General features: G+C 39.1%; 1 protein-coding gene across 13 annotated transcripts in view; it reads right to left on the bottom strand.

Moving 5' to 3' along the window:
- Positions 1 to 13,729, bottom strand: part of ANKS1B (ankyrin repeat and sterile alpha motif domain containing 1B) — a 324,701-nt gene that overhangs the window by 109,008 nt on the left and 201,964 nt on the right. The window contains exon 1 of one of the 13 annotated variants that reach the window (XM_083462881.1): positions 1,496 to 1,645. The exons of the other annotated variants lie outside the window; for them this stretch is intronic. The gene's annotated coding sequence lies outside the window, so the exon portion shown is untranslated. Of the gene's footprint in view, positions 1 to 1,495; positions 1,646 to 13,729 lie in introns of those variants that run through there. 13 annotated transcript variants of the gene reach the window in all.

Here is a 13,729-nt window from a genome sequence, read left to right as displayed (position 1 = left end):
TTTGACAGCTGTGGGGGCCCATGGCCTTCACAAGGGCTGCAGTATGGCAGGAGTGCTTAACCCTCCCCCCACAACGTCATTTCCCTGCTGAAAATTGCCCACCAAGCTGTTATTTGCAATTTGTCGTGATTCTCAAATGAAGGATGCATTGATAGATACTGCTGCATTTAAGTGGCTTGGTCTCAGAGAAGCTGAGTGAAACAGTGAGAAGAGGGAGCAATCTAGACTGAGCCAACAGCATAAGGTGAGGGGCATTAATCCTTTCACCCTTGTGTGTTTGCCCCTGAAACTGTTACTTGAAACAAATAGCACCTGAAGAAGCAAGTACAGTACCTGTAGTAGTTTCACAGGAGGGTAATTTTTCAGCAGGAAAATGGGTGACACCACTTTCCCCCAATTAGAATAGTAATCTCCACTACCGCTGCTTGTTACAAAAGAGATATGACCAGACCAAAGTATGCTATTTGAAAATGCAATTCATGCAACTTTTGGGATGTTGCTCACAACCTACTGTCCTTTCTTTGACTTATGACTTCGCAACATTATCTTATCTGTTTGTTACATTAGTAAAAAAGCAAGCTACTTTCTTTCTTTTTTTATATATGTTTCGTTTCCATGGCATTTAAGCAGGTTTGATAGGCAGCCAATTTCCACAAGAAGAGATATGACTTTTTAACACATTACAAGGATTTTAAAGGTGATTTCCTAAATTTTCTTATCCAAATGCAAAATAAAGTTGTTAGTCTCTAAGTTGCTACAAAACTCTCTTCTGTTTGTTGCAACATAATAACACAGTTACCCCCTGGAAAGTCTTAATCAATATGGACTGGAACCAAGCTCTACCCTAGACATGCTCAGAACAGACATACTGAAATCAATGGGGCTTAGTTCTTAAGTCCAATTGATTTTAGTGAGTCTGTTCTAAGGATGACTAAGTCTTGATCCAATGAGTGTAATCAATCACTATGGAACTAATAAAAGGATGAATTATTTTTTTTAAAGGTACTACTTTTCTAGTACCTGCAAAAATCTGTTGGAGAATGAATATATTCAGGTAGTTTAATTTTCCCTACGTTGACTCAGTCACTTCTTATGACTAATTTTATAATATTTTATTGAAATGCAATCATTAAAACACCCTTAGCTAACCTTTTGCCAGTCCTCCAGAAAATCATTTAGGTGGAAAGCAGTTTAAAAATGAAAATATAGGTTAAGTATATCCTGAGGTCTGTCAATTTGGTCTTTCTTGTCAGCATGTGGCTATTTTTCTAGGGATAAAATGTTGTGTAAAAATGTAATGAGAAATCTGTACATCTAAAAGAGAGCTGATTTCCATTGCCTTTTAAATAATTGTTGTACAATGGGGTTTGCTTATTTGTAGCATATTATATATGCTGCTTCTGTAACAAAGCAGAACCCATGGTGGCATGGAGTTTCAAAAGGCATCAGGTAAGCCAAAATTATGCTTGAATAAATCTGTGATAAAGCAGCTTACCCAAAATGCAAATGGAGGACTCTATGTATCTTCTATTCTTTAGAGAAAGTGCTGAAGAAGTGATGGTTCATTAAGTCCTTGGATGGCACTGCTTCCAGGGATTTTTAGAGCATTTCCTGCTGGGGCGCTATGTTAGATATGGTTGTCCAGCTGCCTGAAAAAAAGGCAGAAGAACAAGCCTTCATAAAACATAAGGGGTGGGGTGTAGAGTGTTATTGCTTTGCTTTATTTTTCATAACATACAATTGTAGGGGAAACTAGCAACTTTTTCCTGAACTTGATCCCCAAGACACATGATAAGCCACAACACAGAACAGGGTTAGGTGTGCTTAATCTCTCGTTTAGTGGAAGAGCTTAGTGCCAAGTAGGGTCAAAATACTTCACTTTCAGCTAAATATATGCATAGAAGTTTGCAAAATCCACGAAGAGACACTCTCACATAGACACAGTGAGATGGAACTGTTGTGTGTATAACTGCATCCTAATGGTGAAAGACCCATCAAACTTGTGATATTCTTTAAACATTTCTTCCCTAATGCTCTTCATGGCATAGACTACACAGATCTCATCACTAATAGTGTTATTTTCAGAGGCACCATACATTGCAGGGCTTTGTGGGTATCTCCTTCAATAAGCATAACCTCTCAGTCAATTATTTTAAAACCTGCCTTGGGATTTCATGGTAAATAACAACTACTTAATCTCCATGAAGGCTTAGAATGAATGCAATGAGTTGTCCTTTTTAATCATTTAGATGATGTTCATGTTCATGTCTCCAAATCCAAGCTTGTGGAGATGATCATATACAGTTGAGAAGAACTTTTGAAGTGGAATGTTTAACAATAGTAAATGAACACCTCCTGCCTTCAGACCACCAGACATACTCAAACGATAGTCTCCAAGAGATCTTTCACTATGAAGATACAATGCTATGTACACAAGTAGATCCCACTCGTGTGCTTTATCTGGTTGTGTCTCTGGAAGTGTATCCTTGAGGATTTGCAAACTCTTATATGTAAACAGCTTCTACCTGGAGTGTGTCATTGGTAGTTTGCAAATTAAATATATCTGCACTAAAGTTACAGAACTAATTGAAATCAATTGCTTAATCACATCTAAGGCTTTTGCCAACAGAGTTCAGCTCAAAGGTTCACAAGTGCGTTGTGTGCTCTGTTTATTAGGGCAAAAGCACAGCTTTCTAAAAGAGCTAGATATGTTTGTATACAGTTTCAAGTTGGGTAAGCTAATTATGACATACCAATATTGCACAGAAGTCCATGTTGCAAAGTCTGATTATGCTGAGTTGATTTTAGATCCTTGGCTGTAACCAAGCCACCTTGTAATTTGTAAAGCAGTAATAGCTTAATGCCAACACATTGCAAGTAAGCAGGAATTAGGAGCACCTTTGCTCAAGTAATCACACCTTTTTCCTGTATAGATACACTAACTTAGAGATGCTGCATGGGGCAGATTCACAACTAAGCCAGGTAGAAAGTATCTGTACAAATAGAAAGTGCTTGATATAGAAGATGTTCCTATATAGAAAGAGCATTTACATATTAAGCAAATGGTCTAGAGCAGGGGTAGGCAACCTAAGGCCCGTGGACCGGATGCGGCCCAATCGCTTTCTCAATCCAGCCCACGGATGGTCCGGGAATCAGCGTGTTTTTACATGAGTGGCATGTGTGCTTTTATTTAAAATGCATCTCTGGGTTATTTATGCGGCATAGGAATTTGTTCATTCCTCCTCCCCCCCCAATATAGTCCAGCCCACCACATGGTCTGAGGGACAGTGGACTGGCCCACGGCTGAAAAAGGTTGTTGACCCCTGGTCTAGAGTGCTAATGAGAATAGAATGTAGATAGCAGCAGACCTACAGGCCATGATATGCCTCAAACATTTCTGAGATTAGGCCCTTTAATCCAAATCAAACTGTATTCATTGAAAGAATTTATTAGCTGCCTTTACAGCACTCAAGGCAGTGTCCAAAGAGAAATAAATAAAAAATAACACAAACTTAGCGGTTAATCAAAACAGAAAAACAACACTATAAAAACAAAGAAAAAACTACTCAGAGGAGCCAAGGGTCAATTGCAAGAGATACATTTGGCACCTTCTCTGGAAAGCCAATAAAGAAGGGGAATCATTTATAGGGCCAAGGAATGTAAATATTTATCAAGACCAGTCCAATTTCATTTTATGGAGAGACACCAAGAGTTTCTTTTTTACAGTAGTCAGAAAATCTGCTCTGATTTCCAGTGCAACCACTTAAATTGATTTTAGGTTACTTCCATGGTAACTTTTTGCAGACTAGACCAGTATTTCTCAATTTTGGGGGGGGGGGGGACTGGTGAGACCCACTGGATATATATATATATATATATATATATATATATATATATATATATATATATATCCACCCTACCCCAATACTTTCAAATGCAGACATTTATTCACCTTAAAAAACCAATAAGCAACCTATCTACCATCTAATATAGTAATGTATTATTTATCTACAGCCTAATATCATAAACCTTAAACAAAATTACTGGAAAAATTTTCTTCTTAAAAGCCTCTGCTTTTTAAAGATAACAGTATAATTTTATCTACAACATTTTCTGTGATATTAACTGTGAACTTTTTAACCGTGACATTAACTGTTAGGCTCATTATTAATCAAATTGCTGCAATGATTGCAATAGAAGTAAGTAAAGCCTTAACAACCATTCACCAAGCGTCAAGTCTTCCAGCCAACCCTTTCTGTTCATTTTACTTATTATTAGGAAGTCTGAAAAGGAAGATCAGTTTTCACAGATGGAACCCTCAAAATTTACCTTACAAAAGGTAAGGTAGCTTACAAAAAATAATTGGGGGAAAGGAGAAACATTGAGGATTAAGAAATATACCTAAATCCAAACTTGTTTCATTGAGGTTGGGAAGATTAAGACTAAGCAGTGGTTCGATGGCCATCTGTCATGGGATGCTTTAGTTGAGATTCTTGCATAGCAGGGTGTTGGACTAGATGACCCTCAAGATCCCTTCCAACTCTACAATTTTATGATTCTATGATTCCTTGAGTATCCCCAGCACATCTCTTCCTCTCAGGCATTCATCAGCAGGGTGTTCACAGTCTGCCTGCTCTCAGCAACTAAAGGCAGAGAAACCACCACCACCTGCCAACCTGAAATCAAAAGAGAACCCTGAGTGAATTATTCTCAGGGATATGGTGCTCCCTTTCTGGAAAGCTGGGGTATTCTTCTGAGTAAGAAGTGATGCTTTTGCACAAGTGCTGGCAGAACTCCACAGTAGGAAGAAAGTTATTTGGAGTTCATTTCTGTCACAAGGCATGAAGAATTCTGACCTTAAAATTGAAGAACTGAATGTTTTAATCCTATTTGCAATCATGGCACACTTGAGCAAATAGGCAAGATATAAATAATTGTAAATAAATAAAATAATTTTGACAGCGTTACCTTGTCAACCACCCTCCCCTCCACATCAATACCCTTCTGGAGGTCTGGCTAGATCAGACAGAACAGATCCCCAATGCAGCAGAAAGATTCCAGTTTACAAAGTTTTTAGAAAGAAAAGATGTGCCTTTTAAAAATTTAACACACAGAAAAACAACATCAAATTGGTGCCTCTTCATTTTGGGAAGAAAACTTTAATTCATAACCTAAGAGGCTGAAGAGATGCTCAGCCAGCTAAGTACAATTCTCTAAAGTTGAAGTGTTCAAAGGACAGATTACTTAACCTTCTGTAGAGCTGACAAGCTTCTACAGTTTTGGGTAGTCACCAGAGAAATCAACTGCTCTCATGTGTCACAATTTTATTTTGGAAAAGCAGGAGGTTCCCTCCATCTGCAGGATGTACTATACAGTTTATCCTTTTTCTCACCTGTCTCTGATGAAGGTGTGAAACGACAGGCTCTAAGAGTTGCAAATAGGTGACATACAAAAGTTCTGTGATTAGGATGCCCTGCAAACTGATTTAACTGGTTTAAATAACTCCCATCTTAAGCAGCTATTTGATATAGATAAAACAGACATCTGCAAGGATGCACATGGTTTTTCCCCCTCCCAGGGGAAATAGTAGCTCAGTGATGCAATATAGATCAGAAAAGTGGCACATGAGGAAATAGACTAACCACAGCACTGTGGTCTTGATTTCTCCCTCCTTCCAAGGGCTACTTTGATTCCCCCACCCCAATATTTTACAAAAATGCTGGAGATCCTGATCATGAATGTCCTGCATCAGATCTAGTTTTCTCCCAAGTGACAAATCTTTAAGGGAGCTTCCTTAGGCAAAATTCAGCTGCAGATCTAAGCTGCATTAGCTGTCCTTTGTGCACAGTGGCGTAGCACCCGGGGCAAGGCAAGTAATTTGCGCCCCCTAACCCGTGGATTTGCGCCCCCTAACCCTAACTCCCAGATGTTGCGCCCAGTGCGACCAGCCCCCCCTGCACCCCCCACGCTACGCCACTGTTTATGCATGTCTAGTTACTTCCAGGATGGTGGTTGCCATGTGTCTTCTGCTACTCAGCAATCAAAATGGTGACATATGTGTGGTCTGAGCATACCTTTCTCACTGGACCTCTAGTCAAAAATAAGTACAGACTGGAGATACTTTGGAAGCAAAATGTATGTATTCAAATCCATATTCTATAAAAACCCAACGTTTCCCCATTTTAATTAATACTATCATTTTAATTAATATTATCATCTCTATCCATTCCATTTGCCAGCTGACCCATATAAATGACATCATGGCCATGGGGGTTCAGTAATTTGAAAAAAATGATTCTACTTGCAATTAAAATTAATCCACAGAGATTTTACCCCAAGGTCTGAAAGGCTAGACTGTTCCTTTCTGATTCATACAGATAATGATGAGCTAGTTAAGTCTGGGAATAAAGAATCTCTATTTTTCTTTCACTTGCCATGACTTCTTTAAAAACATAATTTCTGAAAAAGGGATTTTCCACTTGTTCTTCCAATGCTAATCCAAAACTCTCATCTATGGTGTTATATAATGTATTGCTTTCAGGATCTAAACACTGTTTTCAACATTTAACATAATTCAGTTTCCAAAAAGATGTTTGTACATCTTCCCTGCTATTCCACCCAAAGCTTTCACAAATGCAAAAACATGCATTTTTTTGTTATTGTGATAATTACACCTCACAAAAACAGGTTATTGGAAAACAAATCTTTCTGCATATGTCATTTATATTATATTCCCAGTATTCTAAATGATACTATTAATTCAAAAGCTGCATAAGCCATAATGTTATTTTAAAGCATATGCTACAAAATGTTGTTTTTTTGATCCTCTATTAATGTAGAATGGATCCCTGCAGGATATCATCTATTTTCACACTGTAGTAACACATTTGATATGGATTTCTTAAAAAAAAGGTAAAGGAGGGAGTGTTTTTTAAATAAGGGCCCACGTACACATGTCACTATTAGTAAGACAATTATTCTCACAGTGTAATCTTTTATTTCTTCCCCTAATAATAATAATAATAATAATAATAATAATAATAATAATACTTAATTGGGGATTATATGAGTTAATTCCATTGGACAAAGAGTCTGTGGCACTTTGTGATAGCAACAGAGGAGAAAATTTATGTCTGTAAATCATGTGTATTCTAAACAATGGATATTTTTCAGGTTGAGTGAACAATCCAGAGATTTTGAATTGTATTTCCTCATCCTCAAGTCATTCTGATCAGAGGCATGTGGTGAATTTTTTTGTAGGGGAACAGTTAGGGCCAGAGGCACCAGCTTGGGAGGGCAATGGGGGGACGTTGTGTGGGTAAGCCTTGTGCCTCCCTCCCTAAGGTGGGCAGAAGCTTCCTGGGCTTTGAGAAGGAAGCACAGGGCTCTGAAAGCATGCTGGAGTCCTCCTTCCTCTTTCCTAAAGCCAGGGGGGCTTTGGGAAGGTAGCGGGAGGGCTCTTGGACCCTTTGGAGTATTGCACCTCCCTCCCTAAGCCAGGCACAAGCTTCCCAGGCTTTGGGAAGACCAGCCTGGTCCCCCTGCTCCACTGACCACATGCCACTGATTCTGATCAAAATCTTATGATCTTGAGGCCAAACTAGAAATGATCAGAACTTCTGAGATGCGGTTTTGAAAAAGTAAAAGCAACTCCATACCCTGAATTATGGTTGTGGTATTGGGGCAGGAAATTTCCTCACCATGCTCTTTTCTAGATGTAAGATGTCCTCCAGAGTTGCATATAGCAGTATGGAGAAAAAATTAATCAGAAAATCAAAACTGGGAAAGCAGGAAGGAGGGTTAGCCCCCAATTGTCTAGTGCTGCTGCCTTAACTTAACCCCTCTCCCAGAAGTTGATCTATTTCATTTAACTAGATTACAGACCTCCCAAAGTCATGTGTCCTTATTTTCCAAGGACGTCCCTGATTTACAGAAGCTGTCCTGGTTTCTGATTTGATACCAGAACGTCCCACTTTTGCTTAGGATGTCCCTATTTTCATTGGAGAAATGTTGGAGGATATGAAGTTATCTGACCCCAGAGCCGTCTGAAGGCAATCCTGTATAGGGAAGTTTTGTTTAATGTTTAATGTTTTATTATGTTTTTATATATGCTGGAAGTTTCCCAGAGTGAGTTGGGCAACCCAGTAAGATGTGTGGGGTATAAATAGTAAAATTATCATTATGGAATAGGATGTCCCTATTTTCATCAGAGAAATGTTGGAGAGTATGTCAGAGTCAGGACCTCTTATTTGGGCAGGGATCAGATATACTCAGAAGCTTCTAGCTGCTTCTGAGTGTTTCTATTTCCTGCTGGAAGTAGAACAGGGAAAAGTGCCAAAGTGTAGCCAGGGCTGCAAGAAACAAAACAATCAGAAGCGCATGCCCTACCTCTCCTTTACAGCCCTGGCTACCTGTCAAGGTAGCCTGCAATGGGTTAGCCACTTTCAGCTCTGGCCTTCTGGCCAAAATCAGTTCCCCACCCCTGCTTGAATATCTACAACAGTCACAGGCCTGCAACCAACTGCTGCAACAACTGGAACAGAGACAACAAAGAAAACATTGCACTGAAAACTTTTAAATAAGACAGAAGGTCGAACAGAGAAAGATGCAAGGTTCCTTTGTTAGAGGGAAATGTCTTAAAGGTATATGCTTTTCAACTTCAGTTTTCAAGTTTGCTCAACTAATATAGAATTGGATAGCAAAAAAGGACATTTTAAGTAAAATTGCATAAATGCCTGCTAGTTTCTCAAAAGTTGGTCATGCAAATGTTTCCCATTGTTACGAGGTCCAGGATATTATTTATGGAGAAACAGCAGCACTACCACAATAGTTATTATCACTACTTTTACAAAGAAGTACAGTATGTAATACTTTATCAGGCACAGGACCAATAGCTGGCTGATGTTAACTGTAGCCCAGATTGAAAAGTAAGAACAAATGGAGCAGGTAATCTCTAGTCCAACCCATTACTACTGAGATACTTCACATTTTCTAGAAGGGTAAAATGCAAGTTTAACATTGGAGTTCAGAAATCACCTAATGCTTAATCAAACATGGAGGCAGAATTTATTTATTTTCATTGGAAATATTTGTCAACTTGCTTTTGATGCCTAAATGTATGGGCACATCTGTCAAGAACAATTTTTGTTTTATGTCTTCTCCTATCAGTGTTCTAGAAACATTATCTAATCTGCTTAACATTTTCTTTTCTTGTTTTTGTCCAAACTGATAGTTTTATTGTGCAGAATACTTGGGGAAACAACCACAACTAGAGTTCATTCTCCTTTTGAAAAGAGTAATCGCTGCATTTCAGTAAATTTCAACAGGATTTAAATTTGCACTAGAATCAAAATAAAAAAAAGTATTTAGCACTGAACAAGCTGGTTTTAAAGGTACTTGTTATTCAAAACTTTGCTTCTATTAATTAAAATAGTAACATCCACTGATGCAATTTCTACATGCAGCTCCCTCAAGAAACACTCAAGATTTCAGGTGAAGGTTAAAGAAATAAAGTTATTAGCCAGTGAATTAAATACCCACTTTAACTTGTCAATAACATCTTACGAGTTAAGCAATTTAGCAAATAGTCAGATTGAGGTTATGATATGTACCCTGTTTATACATATAAACACAATGGCAAAATAAAATGCCAGTTACATGACGCTAGAATGTTTGATACTTCGTTAGAAGAACACCAGATCCACCTAGTGGAATGTTCCTTTACTGCACTGATTTTATGCCAATTTGTAAACACTGATTACAAAATAAAGTTGGTTTTAGATAGTAATACTTATAACTGTGCTCTACTGTACCTGGGTGAAGCCTGAAGAATTAGTAATCTGTTCTACACAATTACACTAAGGCATTCTTAATAGATTAGATAATATAATCCAGATTATATTATGCCTCAATCATAGAAAAAGAGAAAGCAAGGAGCACCACAAAGCAGAAAAGCAGTTACATTTAGGAAGATAAACATACATGGTTTAGATAAATGGGTTTAGCTATAAATGAAAAGGCAAGTTCTTGCCTCCCCCCCAAAGAGACACTGGCTGTTCAAATCATTTCCCAATGCAATCTAATGGAAACTCATTTCAGAACCAAACGTAACAATGGGTTAATTTAGCTAAGAAAAGAAATCCTTTGTCAAGATTTGTCTTCTAACATAAAGATTTCAACACCAGTCCACCTCAAGCTGATATCACAGCTCTAATTACCTAAGGGACAATGCTTATGGTTTAATACCAAATAGATTCTAGTAAACTTGACTCCCAAGCTTTTCTCCATTTCAACAGCATGGGGAGCCATTTTTTGTGGCTGTTATAAAACAACCGAGAGTCAGAAACTTTTGCAGGCATACTGCAAATTGCTCAGAGATCTACCTGGAAATGTAAATCTAGTACCTTCTGCCTAGCCCAGGAACAGGAGCTCAGCTGAGGTGACTGGTTGGCAACTCCATACACCTGTCTTTCCCTTTCAAGATCTATTTCATCTGGGATGATGATCAGTAAAGGCTCTGACATGGCCATTTTGTTGTTATTTAATGTGAGGGAATGGTAGATGGGGGCTGTCTGTCTTTACCTGACTCAGTAGTGGGGAAAGGAGTTTGATGTTGCTGGGGCACTGGCTCTGCCACTTCCTAATCACTCAGGTTCCTTGGACTTTTGCGGGGGCCTGCTACTAGGACCCACAGGTACTCTATAGAACAAGTCACTGGAGGCTGCTGCACTCAGTGTATTTCTGTGGCTGCCCTCCTTGTGCGCCCTTCCACCCCCCTTGGCAACAACATATTCCCCTTCCTTGCCGCAAGGAGGACTGTGTGCGCTCTGTTCAGGCCCCCTGCTATGAGCTATGCAGGTTCTGTGTAAACCCCTAACACCCTAGAAAGCAACTCCTGCCTGGAAGACCAGGGGACTTTCTGGAATAGTACGGAAGATGGTGCAAAGGGCTGCAGTAGTATGGGGAACCAGAAAACACTGTGCGCCTCACTTTGCCAGAGTATAGGTGCTTTCCATTAGTGTACTGCAATGCCAGTACTGGAAACAACCCACCACCTATAGGTAGAAGGTAACTTATTTTATTTTTGAAAGGGTTGAGGATAAGATTTACTTCAAAACAAGAGCTATCATAATGAAAAAGCAAGTTGTCTTTCAAACTAAACATTACTTTAATATTGTTGAATCAGCTGGAAGCTGTCATCTATTCTCTTTTATATGCTTGAGTGCGAATATCTGTGTTGGGAGTTGTACATTAACAGTTGTATATGCACAGAACACATATCCTCCATCTGTTTAGCTGCTCTGTGTCATTTCTTTCAACCCATCACTGTTTCCAATGCATTTTATTAAACTGAATTCAAACATTTAGCACAGACAGGCCATGCTTTGGACATAATGGATTTATATAGGAGTTTGGACTGCAGCCTGGTGCTCTCCAACTGTTTTGGACTACAACTTCCATTGGCCTTAGCCAACGGGCCAATGGACATGGATGATGGGAGATGCAGTTTAACAACATCTGGGAAGCACAAGGTTGGTGAAAGTGACCATACTAGATTCCCAAGTAATAGTTTCCCTTCTAATTCAGTGTTTTGGAATGATGTCTGGGGCACTTCTGAAGGCTGTTATTTGCTCTTTTAACAGCACTCCAGCTGGTAGAGAAGGTTAAGCTAACTGCATAGATTGGTGTCAAATAATGCCTACTAGAGCAGTAAGCTAACACACTGGAACACTGACAAGACTATAGTTTGTTTCTAGAGTGATCTAGCTACTAAAATTATTTCTGTTGATTGCTCAGTGTCCCAGTGCTTAGCCAATCTCTGGCACAAATGACACTGTGGACTACTATCTTTCAGTTATTATTGTGAGCAAGCCATTGGTCCCAGACTTCCATAGTGAGCATTTAATATTCAGTGGGGAAGAGGTTGCTAATTCAATATATCTGCTGTGCCTAATCCTTCTGAATATAATGCAGATATGGCTAAGCCTTTTTTTTTGCCTGAGGGCTATGTTCACCTTTGGCCAACCCTCCAGGAGCCACATGGAAGTATTAGGTGAGGCAAAAGTGGGTGTGGCTACTACACTCTCAAACAAAGGTTGATACTTGCCTCATCTTCAGTATATATTTAAAGCACAATGATAACTACTTTAAACAACCATGGCTTCCCCCAAAGAATTTTGGAAACTGGAGTTCATTAAGGATTTGGAGACTCCTATTCCTCTCAGAGTCACATTTCTCAAAGTGAAAACAAAAAAATTCCTTCCAGTAGCACCTTAAAGACCAACTAAGTTAGTTCTTGGTATGAGCTTTCGTGTGCAAGCACACTTCTTCAGAACTTGTGAGCTTGCACACGAAAGCTCATACCAAGAACTAACTTAGTTGGTCTTTAAGGTGCTACTGGAAGGAATTTTTTTGTTTTGACTATGGCAGACCAACACGGCTACCTATCTGCAACTGGAACATTTCTCAAAGTGGTTTAACAATCAATCCCTCTTCAAAGGGAACTCTGGGAACTGTAGCTCTGTGAAGGGAATAGGAGTCTCCTAACAACTCTCAGCACCCTTAACAAACCACAGTTCCCAGGATTCTTAGGGGAAGGCTATTATTTTTTAATGTGGTATCATACCTCTTTAAATGTATGGTACAGATAGGGCCATGCACACACCACTCCCCTTAGCTGATCTGTACTGATTAGCTGAGGAGGCAGGGTTATCTGTTGCTTTCCGCCCATCAAATGATCAACCTGATATCCAGAGAAACAGCAGTTTGCACCCCCATTAGGTCACTGGGCCCTGTCTACCCCAGCCCTGTGTTAAATGAGGCTTACTCCCAGGTAGAGTGCAAAGTCGTGAAGCCATAACTTAACATGTTTTTATTTCAAGTAATGTGGATTTGTGTTGGTGTGGTTTTGCTAAAAAGACATCAATGACAGTTTCTGAGATCTTTCAGGCAACACAGATTTCTTACTCAGTCATTTTTGTTGCAAGGCACAATTCCTCCCTTGTGAAACTTTTAGGAATATTTTAATTCAGATTTTGCTTCAGAAAAATGCTGTATTTTATGTAATTTATATAAAGCTTAATACATGAAAAACCAAGGGGCTAAAGGGAGTGGGGGAGATCAAAGAACTGAATAAAGGCATAGCTTATCTATCTTATTGCCGGGGGGGAGACCTCCTCAACTCTGAAAAAACTGAAGGGAATAAACATACATTATTTAAGACTACTGGAGAATGAGATATATTAACTAGAATTAATGAGAATAAATTACAGCAACTGGCTGTAAATAATAATGAAAACTTCCCCCACCAAAGCAGGAACTTTCAAACTGAGGAACTGTCATGGACGTGGCTGAAGTTGCCAAGCTTACCTATCAAAAATGGAAATACATAGAAGCAGAGGTGTAACTTTTTCCACTTACTGTGCAAGGCTCTTAAGTCTGATTCTGTATTTCTGACAACTCAAAGAGAGAAGAGAAATGTGACTCATCTCTCATCCACCAGTCTGACTCCAATTAGGTTGACAAAAATGATTCTGATGAAAGGGGGAGGGGATCAACTCTTACTTCAGACCCATTTAGGTACTCTTGCACTACAGCCCAAATCAGCTAAATATATTTCAGTGGTATATAAATATTAATACATACACAGAGGTGGGTGTACATACAATGGCCCCAACTAGAACAAATAGAGTACATAAACCAACTTCTAAGAGGATTTCAACACAGGTTT

This window comes from Podarcis liolepis (genome assembly GCF_965112155.1).
Source record: "Podarcis liolepis genome assembly, chromosome: 10".
Lineage (NCBI taxonomy): Eukaryota > Metazoa > Chordata > Lepidosauria > Squamata > Lacertidae > Podarcis > Podarcis liolepis.
The sequence above is the reverse complement of the archived record's forward strand: the minus strand, read 5'-3'. Positions and strand labels throughout refer to the sequence as shown.